The following is a 4,855-nucleotide window of genomic DNA, read 5'->3' as shown; positions in this document are numbered from 1 at the left end:
GGGGTGAAGCACAGATCTGCTCTGACACTAAGGGAAGCTCCCTGGTCAGATAGGGGAGGCTCCGGGCCCTTTAGCTGGTATCTGCCTATGTGATTAGCTAACACAAAACTGCTGAACAAATTCTCCATCCAGTAGCCAAAATGAAGGCAAAAATGAGCCTCCAGAACCATCCAGATTTGTCACTCTTCAGATGTTTTGGAGATGTGATTTGATATGTCAATTACCTGAATTCATATGTTCCCCAATCATGCTTTAATGGACTTTTTTTTTTACTATGTTAATTTTGGTTACTGCTCAAAATGAAGACAGTTGTCTTAGATCTATGACCTCACTGGGTCTCCATTGCCTTAGCTCTTAAAAAAAGAGGGGCAGGTGGTTGAGGTTGACGGTAACTGCTAATTACTGCCCTACCACAGGTGAATTTAAAATGATGCAATGCCGTTCCTGAACACTTTCTGCTGCTTCTGTACCCTGAAGTCTTAACTCTCAGGCCCATCATATTGGATGGAACGGGCTGACCTCCAAGTCCCTTTTGATCTTGAAGCTGGATTGTTCTGTGCAATTATTTTCATCTTCTTAGTAAGAATAATTAACCACCAGAGGGCAGTCACGTTACAAGGCAGTAAAGGGTGAGGCTGGCAAGGGATCCATTCAAACGAAGTGCACCTGTGACTTTTAAAATTCTTCCAATCCCACAAAATCTTACTGCATTGCTTGTGAAGATTAAGATCAGTGCGGCAGAAGAAAGGAAGAGTGGAGGTGAGTGTGGGGAGCTTGAGATTCTGGTAATGGGTTTGCCATTTGGGGGTAGGGTGGTTGGCATGGGACTTTGGAGGGGACGTTTGATCAAAATTGAGGTGAGGGAACAGGCTGCTGTGGCTCTCTGGGGACACAGCATTTGCCCAAGGAAGAACGAATGCGAGAATGTCCAAACACAGTAGGGTCCCCAGTATTCAATAGGGTAAGAGGAGGCAGATGCAGAGAGGACTGGTCTTTGCTCTGAGCCAAATGGGGACTGGCACAGGATACTGAGCAGAGGAGGGTTGTTTTTAAAGGGTCACTCTGGCTGCTGGGTAAGCATAGCTCCAAGGGACTTAGTTCCTATGTATGTGTGCGTGGTCAGTCGTTCAGTCATGTCTGACTGAGGCCCCATGGACTGTAGCCCGCCAGGCTCCTGTGTCCACGAAATTTTCCAAGCAATTAGACTGGAGTGGGTTGCCATTTCCTATTCTAGGGGATCTTCCCAACCCAGGGAATGAACCGGCGTCTCCTGCAGCTCCTGCCTCAGCAGGCGGATTCTTTACCACTAGCGCCACCTGGGAAACGCATACATTCCGCTTATCAGCAAACAGTGCAGCAAATAGACCGTTCAAGGCTACCAGGTTCTGTTACCATTTAACTAATAGCAGGTGATTCCCAGGCACCGTGCCAAGCATCTCACACACCTTCTCATTTCATCCTTTCAATGCCTCTATGATGTCATCACCACTGTCGGCTCTATTTTAAAGGTAAGAAAAAGAAGATTGTAAAAGTTAGTGGCAGGTCCAAGGTTCAGATGAAGTACATGGAATTCTTAAAAGCTAAGACTTGAAGGAGCAAAGCTCCTTCTACTTGTTAATGTGAAGAAGCACTGCCTAAGCAAGGGTTAGGACCCTAGGGCTGAAGAACTGGTGATGGTGGAGGGTGGAATTATCAATGTGTGCATTCAATCATTACACACTTCTTTAAAGTTCTGTGTAGCCCTTACACTACAAGCTGGCTGACCCCGTAACTGGACTGACTTTTGCGCTGATGATTTCTAAGATGCCCTCTAGAGCTTCTAATCTAATCTTTTATCTAATCTTCCCTCCTAGCTGTCAGTAAAGAATCTTCCTGCAATGCAGGAGACTTGGGTTTGATTCCTGGGTCAGGAAGATTCCCTGGAGAAGGGAATGGCAACCCACTCCAGTGTTCTCGCCTAGAGAATCCCATGGACAGAGGAGCCTGGCGGGCTACAGTCCACGGGGTTGCAAAGAGTCAGGCATGACTTAGCGACCTCTAGAGCTTGGCCCCTGTGTGCTCTGCTGTGTACATATTTGGGCTCTTAGGGAAGCAGCTCCCTTCATGGGACTGACTTCTCTTTAGTAGTAGTGAAGTTGCTCAGTCGTGTCCGACTCTGTGCGACCCCATGGACTATATATAGCCTACCAGGCTCCTCAGTCCATGGAATCTTCCAGGCAATAGTACTGGAGTGGGTTGCCATTTCCTTCTCCAGGGGATCTTCCCAACTCAGGGATCGAACCCAGGTCTCCCGCACTGCAGGCAGATGCTTTACTGTCTGAGCCACCAGGGAAGCCTGACTTCTCTTTAGTTGGACTGAAATCACGGGTCAAATCTGTTTCACCTGTCTTCACGTTTCAAGGTCGTTTTAAGGCCTGTGCATCCTCCGAGCATCACGTGGCCCAAATGACCTACTGGGGCAGGGCTGGCACGTGGTACTTCGTGCATGCGCAAGACTGCCAGTGAGCGGCTGTTAGAGGTTCCGCTCTGCCAACCGTCAGCATTGCGGTGGTCCCTAGGGCAGCAGTCACCCTGAGTCTCAGTCCACAGGACAAGGTCCCCTGTTTAGGGGTCCTAAGGAGTCTGAGGGCTGGCTGGGTGCTGGGTACCTGGCTCCCTCAGAGATGACGGCTGGGCAGGGCCTGGGGACCTCGTCATGGGGGCACCATCAGCTGAAAGCTGCCCCCTTAGCTAGGCCTGGGGACTGGCAGGAGGACCCAGACTGGGTGCTAGACAAATGTTCCCAGGTGGGGTACACAACCACGCAGGGACCCCCTCCTCTTAGCCAGGACCTGGACTTCAGATGCGAAAGTGGAGCCTTGGGACCTTGAACAAGTAAAATGCAGGGTAATGATGCTGCTTTACTCACAGGTCTTGTTACCTTTAAGAGTGTTATACCTTTAGATTAAAAAGCTGTAGGACAGGATAACTTTTGTTACCTGCCTGATAGAGGTTTACAGGAACATCAAGACCTGACCGGCATGGACAACTGCAGGAACTAAGGACCCCACACCAAGAAGCTTTCCACGAGCTTCGTCCCTCCCTCACTTTCCCTCTAAAAGCGCTTTTTAAGGTATGAGCCACCTGTCTCTTTGCATGACCCTGCAATAAACCTTTCTCTGCTTCAAACACTAATATTTCTGTATTGTCTGGCCTCACTGTGTACTGTTCGGCACACTGACTTGTGTTGTAATAATAAGACGTTTGCCCGAGTTGTTTTGTAGGAACTTGGAGTCAGCTGTGTCTACTTTGAGCTGAGCTGGTTAAGACTGGATGGGACCACCGACCCTTCAACTGGGCTTGTGTGAGTGTCTGCCCTTTTGAACGTGCAAAGGCCTATAGCTTAATTACACCTGGGCAGAATGACCACCCCACACCTTTTCCCAATCACCTTTCCCTACGTTCCCCGCCTCAGTCCACCTTGACTCTTTATTTTTTAGCCCCAGGCACCCCAAGCCTCTTGCCTTCAGGGAAGGAGTCTGACACTGGTGGTCCCTCTCCCAGCTGCACACCTAGGTGTCTCAGTGTTTGGCTTGATGAGTATTGAGCAAAACAAACCTGGCTCGGTAACAGTTCCTCTCAAACCCAAAGAGTTGAAAAACCCACTCAGCAGGTGCTGCTTACAGGGGTGTCCTGGAAATCAGTGCTGGACTCTGACAAGGTAAGCAGAGAACGTGTTTATGAACTTTAATAGCTATATTAAAGAGTGATTTTGTCTGTGGAGTCTAAAACGTTGGCGTTAGTTTACCTTGTTTATTAAACTTCATTTTTCATATAATTCATTTTTATAGTGTTTTATCTTAGAGGCAGAATATACAGACTGTGGTCCACCATATATAAAAGCAGAAAGTGAAAGTGAAGTCGCTCAGTCTTGTCCGATTCTTTGCGACCCCATGGACTGTAGCTCACCAGGCTTCTCGGTCCATGGGATTCTCCAGCCAAGAATACTGGAGTGGGCTACCGTTTCCTTCTCCAGAAGGAAACCAGCCCCTTAACTACAACAAACCTAGGAAGTCAGCCTGACTGGAAGCTTAAGAATAACTACTGTTAACAACTGACCTGGGCTTGATTAATAACTTACAGCTTCCCTAACCTGTATCCTTGATTTCAATTTAGTACTAACTAGCAAAGCCAGGTACGGCTAACGGGGGATCACACAGGAGGCCCGGCTTCTCATCTACTTGCAGCTCCCCTGTGCCTACAGCCTCCGACGAGAGCACACCTGGAGCCTTCCCCTTTTCCCATTATCAGCCTTTCCCCTCCTGCCTTTGTGTTTCTGCCAAGAGAGAAACGGCAGTGGGGACTCTCTTGTGTAGCAAATTCTCAGGAAGCTGCTTTGCACGTCTCATTTGGTGAGTCATTTTATTTCCAGATACAGGGAAGGTGGTGACAACAAGGCAGGGGTCTGTCGCTGCAGACAGATTAAGGAGCACCCTCCTGGGGTTCTGCGATCACCTCCAGAGCAGGGTTGGAAAGAAGCATTCCCGGCAGGCACTGACCCGTACAGCGGGAGAAAGGTAGACGCCAAATTCTCCGGACTAGAAATGAGTCGGGGGAGCAGGGGCGTGCCGTAGCGGGCGAGGGGCTTGAGTTATTAGTCGGACTTGCCCCTACTCTTTCCCGGGTCTGGGGCGCAGTCTACAGCCCTAAGGTGTAGGAGGAGCGACGGCGGTGCTTTCGGCGCATGCGCGCTCTCGGCACTGCCCTCTGACGCCGAGGCAACGTCACGTCCGGAGCGGCGGCGGCGTTCTCGGCGCACGCGCACTCTCGTCACCGCTCCTGACGTCAGAGTGACGTCACTCCCGGCGGCGGCGGC

This window comes from Budorcas taxicolor, chromosome 11, assembly GCF_023091745.1.
Source record: "Budorcas taxicolor isolate Tak-1 chromosome 11, Takin1.1, whole genome shotgun sequence".
In the NCBI taxonomy this organism is placed as follows: domain Eukaryota; kingdom Metazoa; phylum Chordata; class Mammalia; order Artiodactyla; family Bovidae; genus Budorcas; species Budorcas taxicolor.
The sequence above is the reverse complement of the archived record's forward strand: the minus strand, read 5'-3'. Positions refer to the sequence as shown.